Consider the following 23284-nt stretch of genomic DNA (forward strand, 5'->3'; position numbering starts at 1 on the left):
AACAAAAATGTAGCCAACTGAATCCAACAACATATCAAAAAGATTGGACACCACGACCAGGTGGGATTTATCCCAGGTGCACAATGGTTCAATATATGTAAATCTATCAACGTCATACACCACATTAATAAAAGAAGAGTCAAAAACCACATGATCATCTCAATAGATGCAGAAAAAGCATTTGACAAAGTTCAACATCCATTCATGATCAAAACTCTTACCAAAGTGGGAATAGAGGGAACATACCTTAACATAATCAAAGCCATTTGTGACAAACCCACAGCAAATGTAATACTCAATGGGGAAAAACTGAAAGCCTTTCCACTAAAATCTGAAACAAGAGAAGGATGTCCACTCTCACCACTGTTATTCAACACAGTACTGGAAGTCCTAGCCACAGCAGTCAGACAAACAAAAGAAATAAAAGGCATCCAAATAGGAAGAAAAGAGGTAAAACTGCCACTGTATGCAGATGACATGATACTATATATAGAAAACCCTAAGGACTCAACCCAAAAACTACTCAAACTGATCAACAGTTTCAGCAAAGTAGCAGGATATAAGATTAACATTCAGAAATCAGTCGCATTTTCTGTACACTAGCAATGAAATATTAGAAAAGGAATGCAAAAATACAGTACCCTTTAAAATTGCACCCCCAAAAATCAAATATCTGGGAATATACCTGACCAAGGAGGTAAAGGACTTATATGCTGAGAACTATAAAAAGTTAATCAAGGAAATTAAAGAAGATGTAAAGAAAAGGAAAGATATTCCATGCTCCTGGGTTGGAAAAATTAATATTGTAAAAATGGCCATGCTACCCAGAGCAATCTACAGATTCAATGCAATCCCTATCCAATTGCCCATGTCATTTTTCACAGAACTAGAACAAACAATCCAAAAATTTATATGGAACCACAAAAGACCCAGAATTGCCAAAGCAATTCTGAGGAACAAAAACCCAGCAGGAGGCATATCTCTCCCAGGCTTTGGGCAATATTACAAAGCCACAGTCATCAAGACAGTGTGGTACTGGTACCAAAACAGACAGACAGACCAATGGAATAGAATAGAGAACCCAGAAATAAACCCAGACGCCTATGGTCAATTAATCTTTGACAAAGGAGGCAAGAACATAAAATGGGAAAAGGACAGTTTTTTTCAGCAAGCATTGCTGGGAAACCTGGACAGCTGCATGCACATCAATGAAACTAGAACACACCCTCACACCATGCACAAAAATGAACTGAAAGACTTAAATGTAAGACAAGACACTATCAAACTGCTGAAAGAGAGCACAGGCAAAACATTCTCTGACATCAACCTTACAAAGGCTTTCTTGGTTCAGCCACTCAAAGTAACAGAAATAAAAGCAAAAATAAACCAATGGGACCTAATCAAACTCACAAGCTTTTGCACAGCAAAGGAAGCCAAACAGAAAACAAAAAGACAGCTTATGGAGTAGGAGAAAATAGTTACAAATGATGCAACTGACAAAGGCCTAATCTCTAAAATATATAAACAACTCACACAACTCAACAGCAAAAAAGCCAACAACACAATTGAAAAATAGGCAAAGGACCTGAACAGACATTTCTCCAAGGAAGATATACAGATGGCCAACAAGCACTTGAAACAATGCTCAACATCACTGATTATTAGAAAAATGCAGATCAAAACTACCATGAGTATCTCACACACTGAGTATCTCACCTCACACCAGTCAGAATCGCCATCATTAATAAGTCCACAAATGACAAATGCTGGAGACAGTGTGGAGAAAAGGGAACCTTCCTGCACTGTTGGTGGGAGTGGTAGCTGGTAAAACCACTCTGGAGAACAGTATGGAGGCATTTTAGAAAACTATACATAGAACTACTATGCAACCCAGCAACCCACTCTTGGGCATACATCTGGAGAAAACGTTCCTTGAAAAAGACACATGCACCTGCATGTTCATTGCAGCACTTTTCTCAATAACCAAGATATGGAATGATTGGATTAGGAAGAAGTGGTATATATACACAGTGGAATACTACTTGGCCATAAAAAAGAACAAAAGAATGCCATTTATAGCAACATGGATGGAACTAGAAACTCTCATACTAAGTGAAGTCAGAAAGAGAAAGACAAATACCATATGATATCATTTATATCTGGAATCTGATATACAGCACAAAGAAACCTTTCCACAGAGAAGAAAATCATGGACTTGGAGAATAGACTTGTGGTTGCCAAGGGGGCAGGGGAGGGAGTGGGAGGGACTGGGAGCATGGGGTAAGTAGATGTAGAATGTAGCCTTCAGGAATGGATTAGAAATGGGATCCTGCTGTGTAGCACTGGGAACTCTGTCCAGCCACTTATGATGGAACACTTAATGTGAGAAAAAAGAATGTATGTGTAACTGGGTCACCATGCTGTACAGTAAGAAAATACATATCTATATAAATAAATGATTAGAAAAATTAGGGAAATATTAATAATTGTCTTTAAATTTCTCCTTACTATTCTAAACTCTTCTGCTACATAGAATATTGCATAAGTGCATTGTACTTATACTAGATGCTGTGTGTCCTGTAGTTCTGCACAAGAATAATTGGAATATTTTAAAAAATTACATTCAAATTACAAATGTAGTTAGACTACTGAGTTATTCATCATTGAAAAACTTGCTTAGAAGCACTCAGGTCTAGACTCAATTGACTGCTGTGTGGATTTCTCCTCAGAGAAAAAAAGATTATTATTTACTATAGAAGGATATTGAAAAGTATATTTTTAGCCACTGTAATGAAACTGCAGGGACACAAATTATAAGACCTTTCTGGGCAAGAATCGAGTCGGGGGAAAAATAGGTGAAAGAGAAAATAGAATATTACAATGCAGGTATAATTATAAATTGGACTTGGAAAAACAACACAGTGATATGTGGAGTGAGTGAAACTGACCTTGGAGCCTGTGGCTATACATTGACTAAACCTAATAATGCAGACCTCTAGTTTGATTAATGGAAGAGATGTTAAAAATAAGTAGGGTGTATTTCACATAAGCTTCCTTTATTTTTTCATGTATGAGGAAAACACTTGTTCAACTCTTCTTCAAGGTCATATGCAGAATAAGAGACAGGTTCAGGTATCCATTAATTTGTAGTTGGCTGACAGTGTTTAAGCTAAGGAACTGTCTATCAGACTGATAGACATCAAAGAACCGGGCATGTTTCTTTTAAGAAAGTGTTGTTTTCACAATGTATTGGAATTCATGACCATAGATCTTTATTTTCCTAAGAGACATTATTATGCCTCAGTAACTATGAGGCTTCTACACAGTGATCGGCAGTACAAAGGGAGAAAAATAAGCTTCAATTTGCAACATAAGATTTCTCAGACTGCTCTTCACATTCAGCATGGGCATATGTATTTGCGTTTTTTTCCACATTAGAGATGACCAATATGTTTCACAACAAATACTGGTTTTATAACTTTGATATAAGTACGGATTTTTTTTTTTTTTTACTATTCTAGACACAGTAGCTTCTGAAATAAATCTTTTAAGGGGAAATGGTATGGCTTCTTTCTCATTTTGGATAGGATAATTATTACTTTTATGGCAATGTCCTTCTCAGTTCAAGCATTCCAGAATAGGCCATGTTAAAACAATAAACAGTATGAAATGTTGGTTACAGTAATTTAAGCTGACATGATAATCTGGTCCTCTTTGCCAAGTGCGTGTCGGAGGTTCCATTGTGATATACTTCTTGGGAGCTCAGTGATTGGTACTTAGGATTGTTGTTTGGATAAAATCGTGGTTTAGAGAATAATATGTATATCAACTGGTTGTAGAAGTTATTGAACATTTTTTACTTATATGAAAAGTGGCTAGTCTAAAAAACAGTTTAATGGCATGGATAAATGCCACTGTATTTTTGCCTTAAGTTTTACATTATATTTAACAAAAAGATAATGTTAGACAATATTTTGCGTGCCTAGAGTCTGTCAAACTGACTTGGCATGTGTATTTCATAAACTGACACCATCTAATGGAACTATTATTAACAAAGAAATTGTTGACAGATGTGTGCTTCCCGGTAGAGCAGCCACCAGCCCCTCCGCCACTGAGCACTTCCAAAGTGGTCAGTGCAACTGAGGATAGATGTTTATATTTTTAAATTAAGTTTTTAAATAAAAAGGGCCATGAAGGTCTAGTGGCTGCCATATTGAACCAGCGTAGCCTTAGACTGAAGAGGAGATGTTTGAAATGCATGCCAGGTAGCATACAGTAAAGAATGCCTAACTACCAATGTATTGGAAATGCATGTGAAACACTAGCAATGATCTAGATATCATGGGGAAAACTATCAGAATAACATGAATGAGAACAGGGCTATATTATGCATTTCATTATGCACCATATTTTCTGAAGCTAAAGAAAACATAATGTCATTAAGTTATATGTTATAATAGCAACATATAACCAGCAATAGTAATTGAATCCTTGATGCTTGCTACCAGTGTAATAAAATGCCATCTGCATCATTTTTAATAAGTATATTTACTGTTTTAAAAATGTGTCCTTTTCCCTCTTTTTATGCATTATACATTTCATGGTGTTGGAATGATAGTCATTCCAAATATAATAAAGGCATGCATGTACATTAACATGGAAAAGAAAATATTAATCTGTCCCCTGTACTTAAGCAGATACTCTGTTTTCTGCTAAGGTTTAAATTAATGCATTAAACTAGTCCTATGTCAATGTCCTCACAAACACCCACATGCTTATTTTAAAATACTTCATTCTGTCTTCACATTTGACAAATTATATTGTCATTCCAAGTACTGATCACACGACAGATTTATAGCATGAGTCCATTTAATTATGTTTGATAGTACCTAAACTATTTCTGGCATTTTCACTAAAAAATTTTATGACGGATCTTTTTTTTTTGTCTTTTTGTCTTTTGAGGACCGTGCCCACAGCATACGGATGTTTCCAGGCTAGGGTCCAATTGGAGCTATAGCTGCCAGCCTATGCCACAGCCACAGCAACGCCAGATCCAAGCAGAGTCTGTGACCTATACCACAGCTCATGGCAATGCCAGATCCTTAACTCACTGCACGTGGCCAGGGATCAAACCCACGTCCTCACGGATGCTAGTCTGGTTTGTTAACTGCTGAGCCACGACAGGAACTCCTATGACAGATCTTTGTAAATAGGATAACAATTGAGAAATAATGATTAATGAAAAACTGAAAAAGACAAAAAGAAAAACAAACAAACAAACAAACAAAAAACCCAAATGGCTAACTATGATTAAAATCTTGCATATCCTTAGAGGAAATACTTTTTCTCCTTGGTTAGGGTTGTGGTAGGACTGCTTGTGCCACTGGTTGCCCAGGATGTTTCCAGGCTAGTACTGGAATGCTCTGGTAGTACTTGAATGTTACCTAGAGATGGCATTTTTTAATCTAATTCTAATTTGCTATATTTAGTCACAGATTGGAGTTCTATCAAAAAATGGTATAAAGTTAACAGCATTAACGTATTTTCCAAATTTCATTTTTTTTTCATTTGTTGCATTTTCAGCCTCACTGAAAATATTTCGTAGGTCATAGTTGCTGTGTATTAAAGCATAACATGTTATATATACATGTAGTTATGATTTAAGTGTCCAGTGCAACTGAGACCTTGAGAATACTGATCAAGATGGTTCCTATCAGCTTGATTACATTTTAAATAGGTTTTTTCCCTGACTCTGGAATACTGACGTGCCTTTTCTTCGAGTGTTTAGAAAACTGGTCATTGTGAATTCCTTATCTGCTCTTTTGAAAAATGTGGATATCTTCTCCTAGCCTCTTTCCAAATTTACAACCAAGGAAATGTCTTTTTCAGGGACCTGGGAACCATCTCTTTGATCTGTGCACACCTTTAGGGGATACCACCACTTTTCCTTGGTTCCTGTGGGAAGGGAGGAGCCTAACTCGATGAATGCCAATTAGCAAACACAGGTGACCTAATAACGGGGAAAAATTATCAACAAGGAAATAATTCACTGTATTTACTTGACACATCTCATTGATCAACTTCTCCCCAAAACATCCTTCAGAACTTTTCCACTAATCCATCCGGTGCTCAAAACCCCCCCTTGCCCTTAGTTTAAGTGGGAAGTTCAGTCTGTATCTTCTATTGAAATAGTCTTGAATAGTCTTCCTCGCTGGATAAACTATGTGTACTGCAATTTTTGCCTTGATAATATGATACTGATAATCTGATATTGATAATCTGATAATTGATAATATGATAATATGATATTGATAATCTATATTTTTGTTTATTCATCTCTCTATTCATCATTTTTAAAATACGTAACGTATTTTTCATGAAGAGCTACTGCACATTCAGTGACTTATTTTCTTATGTAAACTATTTTACTGTTCAAGCCAGTATGTATAAGCATCTTTGTGTATTCATTTAGTGCTATACACATCTGTGTATTTGTACGCCAGTCCTACCTTAGCAAATTTAGCAGCTGGGTTCTCAGAGCAAGGCTGTGCTTGTCGCTGGAAACTCCAGGGAAGAATCTGCTCCCAAGCTCATCAGGCACTGGGCTGCATTCGGTCCCTGGGGCTGTAGAAGTGAGGTCCCATTTTCTTGCTGGCTGTCAGCCAGGGGTCATTCTCATTTTCTCAAGGCTGCCTCTGTTCCTCCACTTGTCATCCTTTTTCCACTTTAAAACCAGCAACAATGTGTCAAGTCCTTATATTTCAGATCTCACTAATCTCGGCATGTGCTTCATCTTTCCTTTGCTTTCTTCTTCATCTGCAGCTCTCAGACTCACTTGTCTGCTTTTAAGGGTGCCAGTACTTATATTGGGCCCACTTAGGTCATCCTCACTCATTATTTTATTTTATATTTTATTTTTATTTTTATTTTTTTTCCTTTTCAGCCACACCCGCAGCATATGGAAATTCCTAGGCCAGACATTGAATCCAAGCCTGAACTGCAACCTATACCACAGCTGCAGCAATCCTGGGTCCTTAAGCCACTGTGCCAGGCCAGGGATCAAACCAACACTTCCACAGAGAAAAGCTGGATCATTAACCTACTGTGCCACAGTGGGAACTCATAATCTTCTATTTTAAATTCACCTGATAAGTAACCTGAATTCTACCTGCAAAGTCCTTTCACATGAGCACCTAGATTGGGGTTAATTAAGTGTGTGGGGTATGGGATTTTTGGAGAGAACACTTTTAGTTACTTTGCCACAATTCCTAACATTCAATGCCCAGGAAGGAGGGAGGCAATTTTGTATGCTAGGTGGTGATCATTGACTAGAGCTTATTGCTTTGTACTTCAAACATAACATAGCTAATAATGGATATAATAGAAAGATAACACTTTATAGATTCAGGAAGGGCAGCTAAGTACTGCCTCATATTACAGGACCCTTGATAGGAGCAGAAAAAGGGCTGTTTTACTCCTGTTTTGAACCAGAGCAGAATTTAGTAAGTGCTTGATCATGCTTATTTCTAAAGCTGATTTTGTAATGTGATTTGTGATTTTGAGGCCCACTCGGTATACAGCAGTCTGCTAGCTACGACAGATCACTAATACCTATCCTGTTCCCTCTGGGCGTAGACCAGTGACTTTATGTATGATTTTAAATGGTCATGTTTTATTGAGTACAGGCACGCCGATTCGTTGTGGATTGCTTTAAACCTTCATTCCAGAGATCAGTGATTTTAAATGTGCCAGCTGCCTGCTTTCCACAAAGCATTTCTAATCGTCTGCATATGGCAGAACTGGCCTTCACTGTATGATCAAACTATGTAGTGTCCCAAGTTTAAATAAATGAATTCTTAACAACATTACTTAATTCCTCTGCATGCCTACAAAATTCGGAGATGTGATTTTTCTAAAAAATGGCACATTACAGCAGGTCTTTTAGACTCAACAGAGTGAAGAGCCAACTATGTCAAAAAATTTTTGATTGTTCACACATAAGGGGATTATCCACCTGCACACATATATATAAAAACTTGTACTGTCATGGCTTCTTGATAGTTTCCGTTTTGTATTAGGTGCTTGGTTCAAAACCAAAGAAAGGGTAAAAGTTACTTTTAACATGTCTTCCGAGATAAAGGGGATTCGGTGTATTGTAATATACTTTCAAGTGCATTGAGTTCCAGGTGATGTGTAGATTACTTGGTTTGATAACATAGTAGAGATGATATTACAGTGGTAAAGGTTGACTACGTTTTTAAGTTTTTATTTGTATTCTACTGAAAGAAATTGAGAAAATGAGTAGTTAATGCCAAGGGAATCATACATTTCAATTAAAATGTGTTTTTTTTTTTTTTACTTTATCCTCACCATATTGTTTTTAAAATATCTCTGAGTTTAAGCAAACTTCGCACTAGTTAATCCCTCTGTTTTAATGACATAAAATTATTTTTATATATGTATATGTTTTATAGACTAAAGTAAAATCTGTTTATGATGAGATTAGAATACTATTTTTAATATTTTTATCCTCTTAGTGCCAGTTACTAGATTCTGTAAGATCTTTGGAAAAAATAGCATTTACAGAGTAGAATAAAATACTGAACTTTGTTCCTCAATGTATCATTCTCATTTTTTAAATTTCTACTCAATATAAACTCTAATTTTTATAGTTGCTGATGACTGTGCACTCTGAATGCTAGCTTTTTCAAAGTCCTCTAGACGTGTTTTACAGATATTAAGAGAATAAATTCGCAAGTATTTCTTCAACAAACAAGCAAACAAACAAACGAACAAATAAATGGCACACCTTCTTATTTTTGATCACATAAAGAAGTCTTAATTTTTCCAGGGTGGATTTCTAGACATTCTAATTTTGATGATCTGATAGGAATGAAAGGAGAAGAAATAATGGAGTGTATTAAATATACCAACTTCGTGCCAAACTATAAATCCTAAACCCAATGGAGAGTATCCTCAAACTCCTAGGTAGTGCGCTCGGTAAGAAAGTCTTTTCTTGAGGTGAGAGTCAGGAACGTGAAGCTCAATATTGAAACAGTATTCAGATGTCACTGACCAGGGTTCTGTGTCGTGTGTGAGGTATCACGGTCTGGAGGGAGATGAATAGGGCTAAACGAAGAGTTTGGGATTAACATATACACACACGGTATATAAAATAGATGAACAACAAGGACCTACTCTATAGCCCTGGGAACCATATTCACTATCTTTAGCAACACTTCCATTAAAAACTATAACGAATAATAAAAGGGAACCCAAGGAAATTTTCAAAATTCAATTCAAAATTTATCTCTTTAATTATACCTCCCTTGGCTCATAGGTTTTGGAAATTAGAATTGTGTTCGATTACTTGAAACCTACTGATCACTAGGGAGTGTTTGTTATATTAAAATCCCCATCCATAAAGTAGTCATTGGCTGCTGATTGATAGTTATCTTCTTGTTATACCAAGGGTCCTGATATGGTTCCACAGCACATGCTAATTTATTATTTGATTCCTTTTCAATTATTTTAAATTGAGTATTTGATTTTTGAAATACGTAGAGTTAATAAAACAGAAAATATAGCAATTTAAGTTAGAGAAAGTCGCCTAAAAGACCTATGGACCAAAATCTGCAACCAAGTGTCCAAAGCTAGATGCACTTTCATTTGAACTGAAGAAATGAACCCTGCAGACCTCGCCTTCTTCAAGTTGCCATGTTGAGCTGTAATTGGATGAGCCGGTAGCAGTACTTATGGAGACACATTCCAGGATGGATTTTGTTGGGATGCACCTGTAGGCTTGCAAGGCCCTGTGCTTGCCCAGCTTCAAGACAGAAAAAAGAGCCCAGACTCAGCAACACAGAATGAATGGGTTAGTGGATGGGGGAGCTTAGGTCCTGGAGTGACAGCCCACCATGTGTGGTGGACAGCAGGCAAGACACGACGGAAGTCTTTTCTCCCGGGTGGAAGGGGAGATTGCCACTTACAGGGGGAATTACATTAGATTAACTCATCAGTGACCAGGGAAACCAGCAAGGAGCATGCTCCTTACTGCCCCTCTGATGAGCAATCACTAGCTGGGGCCTAGGGCAGGTATGGAGGAAGGCCAGTGGTGTACATAAGTTGTAGGTGCTGCAGGCACTGGTCAGGCAGCAGGTGTAAAGAACAAGAGAACAGTCGTCTAGAGTGGCCTGACCAGACAAATGTGATGGACTAGATTCAGGCGGAAGTATCGAGTCCTGGCAGGTGCACAGCAGTGAGCGGCAACCTTAAGTAGAGCTGCCTTTGGAAGTAAACATAAGGTGTCATTTTGAAGCATTCAAAATCGATGTTTTATTAACTCTACAGAGGAGAGAAGATCTTCAAGAGGCTATTAGTGGACTTGCTGCATCTCTGGTAGTTAGCCGCTGTGAGCCATTGTAATTTATCATAGAAATAAAAGTAATAAGATCAGTTGTGCAAGCCGTACATGATGCTTAACTAAGAAATGACTCTGGTACATTCAGCCTAGAACCTGAAAATGACTCTCCCCGTGTCTTACAGGTATATTTGCCTGTAGAGTTCAAGACCCTGTTTTGTCTTGAAAGTGTGTCCATGTCATGGAATGAGCACAATCCTGTGCTCTAATACCATCTGCAATTTCTGACAATGTATTTCATCTTTGATCCTTATGTTTCAGAGAGAAAATAGGCTTTGGAGCTGAATCTACCATAATGTGGAGGCTGTTGGCTTTACTTGTCCAACAGCCTTAGCTAAGTTCTTTAAAATCTCTGGGCGCCAAATAAATAGAATTCTAGCACCTAGCTTTCAAATATTGCAGATCACAGATGTACATGTTTATCTTTAACGCATGTGCATGTGTCCTACAGTCTAGAGTCCTAACTGTGCATGTGTCCTACAGTCTAGAGTCCTAACTGAGCTGACTTTTTTTCAGTCCTCTCAGCTGGGTTGGCAGGTGCTTGATTGAAGGATGTATCTTTAAAGTGGATCGTCTAGGAGTTCCTGTCGTGGCGCAGTGGTTAACGAATCCGACTAGGAACCATGAGGTTGCGGGTTCGATCCCTGCCCTTGATCAGTGGGTTAATGATCCGGCGTTGCCGTGAGCTGTGGTGTATGTAGGTTGCAGAGGCGGCTCGGATCCCGCATTGCTGTGGCCCTGGTGTAGGCCAGCGACTTCAGCTCCGATTAGACCCCTAGCCTGGGAACTTCCATATGCCGCGGGAGCGGCCCAAGAAATGGCAAAAAGACAAAAAAATAAAATAAAGTGGATCGTCTAATCATGGGGGTTCAACATCAGCCATTCAGTCCTTCTGAGGTGACTCGTGGACTTACTGCAGATGTTAAAATGGTTGTTTTATTGCCACTATGACGTTACCAATTCATTCAGTTATTGTGAAAATACTCAATTTAAGTAAAAGCATTTAACTCACTGCTAAAACACATTACAAATGTGTTACAAAAATAAAACATATAAGATTAAATTAATCCACATAATATAGCCGACCAATAAATATGTTTAAAAATTTCTGAATTATGTTCCTTAATGACTGATTGGTCAATTAGAGATTATTTAAAAATTAGTTTATTTAGAATATGCCCTGTTAGTCTGAGCTCAGTATTATATTAGGCATATAACGTTCTCTTGTGCCAGTTGCTTATTAGTAGTATTATTTTCTAGTGCCATTGTCAGAAACAAATACTACACAAACTATAGAATTAAATCATATGAAATAGGTTCTAACTATGCTGAATTTCTCTTTTTATCCCGGATGACATTTATGTGCTTACTTTGGGGGAGGGAACAGGGGAGAACCGTAGCTCTGGTGTTGAAAGTAGGACAATATATTGAAAAGAAAATCCAAGAGCTAATGCTTAGGAACAAATTACACTCCACAGCAAAAGTAAGAATGAAGGTAACCCAGCAAAAAAGCTGAGATGCCTATTATTCAAGTGTGCAGAATGACTTCTTCATGAGGGGCTTTGTAAGAGATGATTACTAAATTGGCCAGACTGCAACAGGCAAATCATATGTTAGATGAGAAGTAGACACTTTAGTTTCATGAGTCATTGGCTTGGAAAACTGTCTTAAAGATATTAAGGGAGGAAAAGAAAAGAGAAAAAAAAAAGCACAATAAAAAATAGAATATCTATCACAAACTATGTCAAGAAGAGGTGAAAAAATAGCATGATGCATAGAATCGTAGAAACAGAGAATCCCATTTGTCAGGAAAAACTTCTCGTACCTGGCACTTTTTTGACACAAAAAATTGCAACAGCAACGTTTTCTCTCTGAGTTAAGATCCCAGAACCTATGAAAGATAACACAGTGATGAAACATTAGACATGAAAGCATTTATATGATTAAACTAACATTTTTAAGTTGTTGTAACTTTTGCACAAGAAGTTAGTTACCAATGATGTGACTAATTTGTCAACTACAATATATCAAAGAAAAACACTTAAATATAAATAATTTTTTCAACAGTGGTCAAATGATACCTAAGTAAAATAACTATTCCGTTTAGAAAATGGTTCTTGAAATTTTGTACAGGGTTCTATGACTTATATATCAAAAAATATGTTAAAATCACTCTAATAATGTACTTTTGTTCCCACAATTTTACAAATATGTACCTCGTAAAAACCACTATATATACACATATGTATATATTCACATCAGTAAAGTTATAGTCCTTTTCACATTATTCTTTTTTTTCCCAGTTTTACTGAGTTAATGATGGACAAAGAGTAAAAATTGTGTATAAGGAATATGATAAGATGTTCTGATATAAGAATACCTTGTACAGCGACTACCACAATCAGGCTAATTAGCATATCCATAATCTCACATATGGTTAATATTTTTGTGCATGTGGTGAGAACCCTTAAAATCTTAGCAAATTTTATATAACTCAATTACAAAAACATTTGATTAAAAAATGAGAAGTGGACCCAAATAGACATTTCTCCCAAGAAAACATATGAGATGCTGAACATCACTCATCATCAGGAACATGCAAATTAGCATCTCTATGCAGTATCACCTCACACCTGTTAGGATGGCCAGCATTAACACAATTCATCTTGGTGGAGTTGTGGGGGAAAAAAGAACTGTTGTGCACTGCTGGTTGTAATGGAAATTGGTGCAGCCATTAGGGACAGCAATGTAGAGGTCTCTCGAATAACTAAAAATAGACCCGCATCTGATCTACAATCCCCCGTCTGGAAATATATCCAAAGGAAATGAATTCAGTATCTCAGAGAGATCTCTTGCTCTCCTATTTTAATTGAAGCATTATTCATAATAGCCAAGATGTGGAAATAACCTAAGTTGTCATTATAACTTAATGTCCTAAGTGAGTGGATTGAGAAATAAGAATATTATAATATATATATGCATATTCACATGCACATGCATATAATATGCCATTGCTATCTAATGCTCTGTCAAGTCAGCCATGAGAAATAAGGAAATCTTGCCTTTCATGAGAGTGTACATGAACTTGGGGGACATTTTGGTAAGTGAAATAAGCTAGACACAGAAAATACAGTGTATGATTTCACACCTGGAATCTGTAAATCTAAAAAAATTGAACTTTTAGAAAAACAGGGAGTATAATGGTGGTGACCAGGAGCTGGGATGGGGAGCATGGGGAGAGATTAGTTAAAGAGTACAGATTTTCACTTAAAGCTGAGTAAGTTCTAGCAATCTAATGTACAGCATGGTGACTATAATTAATAATAATGTATTATATACTTGAAATTTACTAGGTTAGATACTAAGTGTTCAAATTATTTTTAGAAACATGAACACAGAGGAAAGAACAAAACAAAACAAGATTGCTTAGTTTTTTTTGACAAGAGGAAAGCCTTGAGCTATAAATTCAGAGTAAGCAATAAACTAAAGAACATTGAGTCAGCCTTATATTTACTGATATCTTGCACTGTGTATCTTCAGAAAAGGATAGGGAATTTTTAAAGTCAGGTCAAAGAAATCTCAGTTTAATACAATAAGGCATCTGATACAAACCAAACACTACTCTGATGAGTTTTTTCCTTAATGACAAATTGAAATATAATTACACTGAGAGATTAAAGATAATATCTGTGCAGTAACCATGTGTGTGAAAAATACCACATATAGCCAAACAAATAAAAATCATATTTTCAACCAATTTAAGTGATTCAAAAGTACTTACATATTTAAAATCAAGCCTTGTTTATTTGCATAGGTATAAAGATACATTAAATACATTTGCAAAGACACTAAAACTGCCTTTTTTTTGTAATGTTATGATAAGCAAATATACCTCTTGTACTAAGGGTAAACCTCACTCCAGTGACCTAATGCAGTTCTTCTAGGTAGTTTGGGAAAGAAAATTTAAAAGATCAGCTTTGTAGACTCTATAATTTACTTTCTTTTTTTTTTTTTTTTTTTGGCATACTGTAAGATTATGGTCAGCCGTCCACATGTAGTTAGATTTGGCAATTGCCATGTTTCTAATTATTAGAAGATTGTCATCTTTCAAGAGTAAACTCAGCGAGAGACTCAATATAGATTGTTGGTACCAAAACGTTATGTAATAGGATAGGATGTAAACGTGCTGTTCAGCATCTTGTTTCAACACTAGTCCATGATCGTAGGACCGAGAGAAATTTTAATTTTCTACAAAACAAGGATGATTTAGATACCATGCCTACATGGGAGGGGATATAATGTAAGACATCATAATTAAATTTCAGTGTGAGGAGAGCCCATCCTGGCTCAGTGGTAATGAACCTGACTAGTGTCCATGAGGATACGGGTTCCATCCCTGACCTCACTCAGTGGGTTAAGTATCCAGTGTTGCCATGCCCCTTGGTGTAGGTCACAGACACTGCTCGGATCCCACAGTGGCTGTGGCGTAGGCTGGCAGCTATAGCTCATGTTCTACCCTAGCCTGGGAACTTCCATATGCCACAGGTGCAGCCCTAAAAAAGCAAGGAAAAAAATTCAGTGTGATAAACGTGCAAAACACAGGAAAATGCTCAAGAAGGCAGGCCACAGGCACTTAACTCCCATCCAAGTCAAAAAGAATGTCTTAGAAACATGGAGATGCTTGAACAAATTTTTTTAGTTGAGAAATAGCTAGATGAAGGAATTCTTGGGACAGGAAGAGCTACTGGCACAGCCAAAGGCCTGTAAATGTGGAAAAAAAATTAGACGTTTTGAAGAAACTGCAAATAATTTGTTATGTGGGAAGTTAAGGAATACATTTCAGATAGGTCGGAGGAAAAAATAAAATAAAAATACCTTTTTAAACTCATTATGGTTGACACCATTATTTGCTAAGATAAAGAGGTGAAAGGTTATGCTCGAAAGTGTTGGAAACTCTTAAATTATTTAAGGAGAAGAAAATTATATGATGACACTTAGTCTTACTAGTACCCAGACAGGATTTAGAGTAAGATTTGCTGTAGTATAGTGTGTTATGCAAGGAAATCCACTGAGTGGGGAGAGAAAACACATTATACACTATTGTTTACTTATATAAAAATAAATGTAAATAATATATGATAATTTTTAATATCGTGTCCATTTCAGTTCTCCCATGGGGCTTATGTAGGTTAATTTTTAATTTAAAAATATTTGCAGTAGTACCTTTAAGTTAAAAAGAGGTAGGAGCTTCCTGGCCTTTATCTAAATGAGTTAAAAACCTGTGTCTATATAAAAACCAGCACGCTGATATTTATAGCAACTTTAGTCATAATTGTCAAAACATGGACACAGCTAAGAGGTCCTTTGGTAGACAAATGGATAAATAAACTGTGGCACACTGAGACAGTGGAATATTATTCAGTGATGAAAAGGAATTAACTATCAAGCCATGAAAAGAGAGAGAAGGAACTTAAATGTATATTATTAAGAGAAAAAAGCTAGTCTGAAAATGCTACATACTGTGTGATTCCATATGACTTTCTGGAAAAGTCAAAACTTTGAAAAGCTCAGCGTTTGCCAGGTGTTGGGGAGCAAAATGAATAAGCAAAGCTTAGGCAATTTTTAGGACAGTGAAAATATCCTGTATGATAAAGAACGATAGATACATGTCACACACATTTGTCCAAATTTATAGAGTGTGCCACACCAAGACTGAACTATGAAATCTGGGTGATTATGTTGTGTCAAGGCCAGTGCATCAGTTTTAATAAATGGACCAATCGAATTGGGAGGCCATGCTTGTGTTGAGGTGGGGGTATACAGGCAGTCTCTGTGCCTTCCTCTCAGTTTTGCTGTGGACCTAAAACTGCCCTAAATTTTCTTCAATACAGAAAGCAGATTCATTTTTATTTAAGACTGAGAGTAGAAATGAGAATTCACAGAATTCTCATAGTGGCTCAGCAGGTTAAGGACCTCTAGAGCATCCATAGGGATGCAGATTCAATCCTCTGGCCTCGATCAGTGGATTAAGGATCCCGCGTTGCCTCGAGCTGTGGCATAGGTGGCAGACGTGGCTTGGATCTGGTGTTGCCTTGGCTGTGGCATAGGCCATCAGCTGGTAGCTCTGATTCAATCTCTAGCCCAGGAATTTCCATGTGCCCTGGGTGCAGCTCTGAAAAGAAAAGAATAGAAAAGAAAAGGAAAAGCCTAAAGTCTAAAAAACAAAAGAGATGGGAAAGTCATGAAAGTGGTTTGACTGCACTGAGGCTTATTAATGTTATTGGAGGTTTCAAAGAATTTTGAAGCTTGAAAAAGTCGTGCATGCCTTCTTTCACAAAAATATAAACTATCATAATTTTGTTGGCTCATGTTTTTATTGGCAAGTAGCTCAGTATTACAGTAACTCATAAGGATTTTTTGAAAAGAGAAACACCCTGAACTCTTAAAGATGTAATTAAAAAATGGGTGATAAAATATTTACCAAAAAAATCTGCTGTGGATAGAGCATTTTTGAAATTATTGTCTGGAAATGTTCCAGTTTTATGTGATTTTCATGCCAAAAAGGATTATTTGACATTTCACTAAACTTAAATAAGTTGCTAACAATTTTTTACCAGAATGAGAAATTCCCAAATGAGTAACAGCAGAGGTTATTTGACCAACTTACTAAAGGTATTATAACAATTTTTAAAAAATGAGAACAACTGATTGATAGCAAAGGAAATGACAAATTACCCCTTAAATTAAATACAGTGAGTCTAAGTGCAGCCAGTAATGTATTTTTCAACTCTTTAGCATCTTAGTTGATGTGCGTTTTACTGGTGGACCTTTGAAGACAGAGACGTATTTTGGTATTGGTTTCTGCAATGTTGCCCAACCACAGAGGATTGCTTTGCACTTCCTAAGTCTTCAATAGATGAATAAAGTGAAGGAGTGAATGTCAATTAACAGTTACACACAAGGAGTTGGAGGTAATATAAAACTTGATGAATCAGACAAGTAAATGGCATAAAAAGATTTGAGAACTGAAGATGGATGTCTGAGATACATCAGTATTTAAAGGGTGAACTGATTAAAAGTTTACCATGAATAAGAGTAATAGGGGGCTATAACATATGAAAGACTAAAACTGCCTGAAGGCATTGCCACAGCAGGAACAGCAGAGTGAAATTTTAAGGACAGTCTAGTCAATATAAAAGATAGAGGAAATAAGGTAAGGATTGGAAATTGTCCACTTGTTTTCTCAAATATGACTTACAGGTAGAGCGGTGTTTATTCTGTCTTGTTAATTAAAATTTTGAAAAATCAATTGGTTTAATAAATGAATTAGAGGGAAGAAATTGGAGGCCCAGAATGTAGATACATTTTTTTTCTTTTGTTTGCCAAGGCCTTTTGCTGGAAAATAGGGACAAGATAGAATTGAGAGTTTCTTTTTTGTTGTTGCTGTTGTTGTTGTTTTGTTGTCGTTGTTGTTGTTGCTATTTCTTGGGCCGCTCCCTCGGCATATGGAGGTTCCCAGGCTAGGGGTTGAATCGGAGCTGTAGCCACCGGCCTACGCCACAGCCACAGCAACGCGGAATCCGAGCCGCGTCTGCAGCCTACACCACAGCTCACGGCAATGCCGGATCGTTAACCCACTGAGCAAGGGCAGGGACCGAACCCACAACCTCATGGTTCCTAGTCGGATTCGTTAACCACTGTGCCACGACGGGAACTCCTCTTTTTTTTTTTTTTTTTTTTTTTAACTTAACGTTTAGGAAGAAATCTTTATTTGTGTATGTATTTATTTCCTTACATTAATTTTATTTATTTTTCTTTTTTGGCCACACCTGTGCCATATGGAAGTTCCCAGGCCGGGGGTTGAATCCACGCCAGAGATGCAACCTGTGCCACAGCTGCAGCAACGCCGGATCCTCAACCCCATTCCACTGCAGCAGGAACTCTAGGAAGAAATATCAAAACATGCTGATATTACAAAAGTTCAGCCCCGTGTAGAAGGAGTAGTTGAATAATTGTAGGTCAAGTTGATCATTCATTCAGCAAGGCGTCCGAGAAGATGGCAGAGGGAGAGCGTGAACCATGAGCTTCTTCCAGTGAAGCAGAAGGAAGGTATAAAAAGGACAGATACAGAATGTAGGCGGTCAGAAAGGCTGAGTACCGGTGAGTCTTGATCTTTTCTGAAGACTGGGAGCTACAGTGACCTTTCTGAGAGTGAAGAGGTAAGAAACGGGTTTAAACGCAAGTGAAGTTGTGGAATAAACAACTAATAGGATATGAGGAAAAAAAACTGAATTGTACCATGAGAAAGATTCCTGGCTTTTGCTTTCCCAGGGGGTGCTCAGCACTTGGGCTTGTAATAGGCGGCTCATGCTGTCGTACATGCTGAACTTGGTTGAGGAAATGTTGCAGAGCAGGTGGACCTGAAACCACACCGCCTTCCGAAAGGTGCTCCTCAATAAGATCGGGACCTTTGAGGGGCGTCACCCAGAGTCACCTGCACATGGCCTGTTCAGAAAAATAGTGATGGGTGTGTTAACATTTTTCTTTGAATTTAGGAAAATAGGAGCAATACGCCGAGTTTGACAATATCGGTTCTACATCATTCAGCACTATGCACAGTCTAGACGTTTTCTAAAGTATTACGGAAGTCTTATAAATAACACAATCCCATGCCTTCATTGAGTTAGATGTTTCAGAATCACATTATGATTAACTTAATCTGGATATCTTTTGAATGATGCAGATATTAATAAAACATGATAATTTTGGCTTCTTGCAAGGAAGAAAAAATGTGATTTCTTGAGTATTCTGGGATGTTTATCATTTGTAATACTTACTTATAAATTAATTTCTTAAACTGACTCACCAGTTGCTCCATTATGTGTAAAGAGTGATGCTATTTGTCAATTTTTCTTTTTTTTTTTTTTAGGGCCACACCTGTGGCATGAGAAATTTCCCAGATTAGGGGTCGAATTGGAGCCACAGCAATGCGAGATCCAAGCCACATCTTTGACCTACAATGCAGCTCATGGTAATGCTGGATGCTTAACCCACTGAGCGAGGCTAGGGATTGAACATGCATCCTCGTGGATGCTAGTCGGGTTCATGAGCCACAACAGGAACTCCTATTTCTCAATATTTGAATTAGTCTCCATGAACATATAAAATAGAATTTGCACACTTACGCATCTGAGGACAAATTTATTTTCTGTGTTACTTTGTTTCTGTTAAATTAATAGTGAAATATTGCATTATTATATGGATAACAATACAAGTTCTATTAATAGCAGTTACACCAGGTTTAAAAAAAAAATGAAGGGAAGCTAGGGTATAGCAGAAAATAAATCTTTCTTTATATTAGCTTAAGAATATTTATTTTTTACTAAAATCTTATTACTGCAGTGGCATAGTTTAATTTGAAGTCGTCTCACAGTTTAAAATGATACGTCATTGCCATAACAGAACATGCCTCCATATGAAAACTGGCAATACAGTTTTCTCTGTTCATTACGCGAGCTTTTGCTAGAGTGTGGAAAAACCCCCAGTGGCTGGGTGTGGTACAAGTTTGTTTCTTGTTCATACAAAATCTCCGTAGAGTCAGGTCCTGCTGACTCCCCAGGGCACCTGCCTTTCAGGTGGTCGCACTGCAGTCCCGGGGCTTTTTACCTGTGTGATGCCGTCATCTTCACATCGCAACCCCTTTATAATCAGTCTTAATTGAGCAGAGAAAGCCATCAGGGCTACCGACAGCTCCTAAGTGTGCTTGCGTCATAGGAGTAACACAGGTTTCCCCAACTAAGACAAGTGACATAATCACACCAAACTTCAGGGGAGTGAGAAGTGAAATCTGCCCTGTAGCTGTGAGGGGAAGAGAACCAGAAATATCAGGAGCTGCAGCAGTGCCTATTCCTGTCGTAAATTAATTTGTCTCCGAATATTTTTATATGTTTCAAGATGGTAACATTGGCATTTATCTTTAAAATTATTTCTTCTTACTACCCACCTTTTCTAAAAATGTCAAATAAACACAATTCAGCCCTAGAAATGTCCTGGTTTTTAAATTATTTCTCATCCCCAACTTTTTATCTGCATCTGTTCTATCTTAAATTCACTATTGTGTTTTTCTCCTTGTTCCCAGCAAGTCACTGCTTTTATTTTCTGCCATTTCTGAATCCTTTTGAATCTCTGTGTTCTTTGCTGTTTTGTTGTTGTTATTGTTTTTCTTCTTCTTCCTAGCTGGAGAATCTGTAGAACCTAATGTCTTAATAATAGTTTCATTGAGGTGTACAATATTAAAACGTACTTCTAAATTAACACAGATGAAGTAGTGCTTTGTTTTGTCTTTAGGGTCCTATATACTGACATGCCACCGTGAAATATTAATAGCTATTGTCCTCAGTTATAAGCGGGTATGTAGATAATAAGTACTTTCTAGCAAGTTATGCAAAGAATGAATGGTAGAGGTGAAAATAGGTGAAGGAGTGATAGCTTGACCCAAGAGAATGCATGTTAGTATATAAAGATAGTTTGTTTTCAAACACATTGTAAAAGGAGACCTTTCAAAACAGAAGTTTAAAAAAAATCAGTCTTTGTTATATAATGTTAAGAATATTGTCACCCTGTATGAAACAAAGTTTCTCCCTTCTAACACACAGTAAATGAATTCTGAGTCAGAGAGATATATCTAAAATTGGAATTTATCTTTAGAATATTATCGTGAAATTATATAAATATATTGTGTTCAAAGACATTTTACATTTGGATTTAGAATGTCAGAAATCAGAGACTGCATGTGGCTAAAATTTGGAGATTATTTAAATATGATGTACTACTTCTGTAAAAAAAAGGCAATAGTTTGTATAGATAAAATAGTAGATTATTAGATTATTTAAGATAGTTAAAATGTTAAAATACATTGTAAAATTGTACACTTGTATATGTATGTAAAACATATATCAAAGAATATGTGTGCATATCTTCTATACATTTCGTAGCAGTTACCACTGTTAGGTTAACCCTCATTTTCATTTTCTTTTTAGTGTAGTTCTGTGCTTTCCGTATCGTAGAGTGCTTCTGTATACATTTTAAAAGGATCAGATTAATTTTTAAATTGTTTTATGAGCATTCAACTTTGAGTTCAGGGCTTCAGTTTTAATTTTTCTGCACTATTTACTAGATTTTTTGTATTGTTTTTGTTTTTACTTCTAGTAAAGGATGTTAGAAAAAAAATTTTTTTTAATTTTTTTTTTTTTTTTTTTTTTTTTTTTGTCTTTTTGCCATTTCTTGGGCCGCTCTCGCGGCATATGGAGGTTCCCAGGCTAGGGGTCAAATCGGAGCTGTAGCCGCCAGCCTACGCCAGAGCCACAGCAACGTGGGATCCGAGCCGCGTCTGCGACCTACACCACAGCTCACGGCAACGCCGGATCGTTAACCCACTGAGCAAGGGCAGGGACCCAACCCACAACCTCATGGTTCCTAGTTGGATTCGTTAACCACTGCGCCACGACGGGAACTCCCAAAATTTTTCCTATTATTTTTAGACTCTGTCAAACTGTAAAGTTTAGAATACCACAACTAAACATTTTAAATGAAAAATTTTTATAAATGAAACAATGTAAAATTTATCCAAGGCCTAAAATATAAGGCTTATATATAGTTTTAAATCCTAACTAAAATATGAATTGCAATTCATAATAAGTAATTATATATATATAACTTAGATATATGACTGAGATAGGGAAATATGTTATATTTCTGCACAGACATGCTTTAATTTTTTTGTTACATATTAATGTTCTCACATTTAAGGAAATATTCATCAAATGGAGTTGAAATCAAGGATCATTTTATTCTTTGTCTCCCCAACCAATGAACTGCCACTCCTTCACTTGTTTCCCTTTTTATTTTTCTGTGCCTTACTTCTGCTTCAATTCTGATATCTCATGTATGTCCAGACAATCTCTGCTTCTTACCTCATCTCACTTGTGTTTATTCAGAATTCCGTTAAAACCATCTCTCAGTGCAAACCCACCTTGCAGAAAAACCCATATCCACTCAAACTTGCAGCAAATAAAGCTGGAAATCCTCATGGATTTTTCCCTGGGTGTTCTTAACGTGATTTATCTCTGATTGCATGCAGCCACTACTGTAGTCTTCTGTCTGGCTTTGTTTTACTGGAATGACATGTTTTCCCTAAGCCATAAATGACAGTTCTGCTAAAAATCTTCAACAGTATTGCTGCAGAACGAATCAGGTTATATAAATTACATCTAACTTACTTCTCTCCTTCCTGACTCACCTGTGATGTCCAATGAAATAAACATTCAAGACATGACAGAGCCAGAAATAAGAAAATGAGAAAATGGTAAACATGAGTGCTTCCTAACCTTTCCTCAGCAAACTACATATGAAAAATATTTATATTTATAGCGGAAAAAATGTCTAATGGCAATAAATCAACTGAACTCTCCTATCATCATGCCTGCTTATAGTACAGAGAAAATCAGTAAGGCAGGAACACTGTGGCCTGTGTACAGTCTTGTTACATTAGTTGAAAGTATCAGGTGAGGCAAACAAAAAGTGTGGGAAATGAACTGTTCCCCTCCCGTGACCACTGAAGAGCATACCAAGGAGATTTAGGCATTTCCTGCTTCCTCACTCTTTAAAAATCAACGAGATTACCAGTGGATGCCATGTTTGTTTTTCCTTAGTTTATGATTGCAAATGCATACAGTATGGCTTGTAAAATAAACAATATTAAGTGTACAGCTCAGTAAAATTTATAGTCTAATGAAAATACGCAAATTATAGTTATAGCATATGTCTAGAATTTTCCAGTGTCCCCTTAAGAAATTAATTTACAAT

The 23284-nt window shown here is 36.8% G+C and overlaps 1 long non-coding RNA gene across 1 annotated transcript in view; it reads left to right on the forward strand.

Annotated features, from left to right (window-relative positions):
• LOC102167499 (uncharacterized) overlaps positions 1 to 23284 on the forward strand; it is a 320434-nt gene that overhangs the window by 291726 nt on the left and 5424 nt on the right. Inside the window, exons 12-13 of the long non-coding RNA XR_014817274.1 lie at positions 17216 to 17391; positions 18266 to 18639. This is a non-coding gene — a long non-coding RNA (uncharacterized LOC102167499). The remainder of the gene's footprint in view (positions 1 to 17215; positions 17392 to 18265; positions 18640 to 23284) is intronic.

The sequence above is a fragment of the Sus scrofa genome, chromosome 10 (assembly GCF_054392235.1).
Source record: "Sus scrofa isolate SSC_HxYL_T2T_F1_AM1 chromosome 10, Sscrofa_HxYL_maternal_Yorkshire_Landrace_v2.0, whole genome shotgun sequence".
In the NCBI taxonomy this organism is placed as follows: Eukaryota; Metazoa; Chordata; class Mammalia; order Artiodactyla; family Suidae; genus Sus; species Sus scrofa.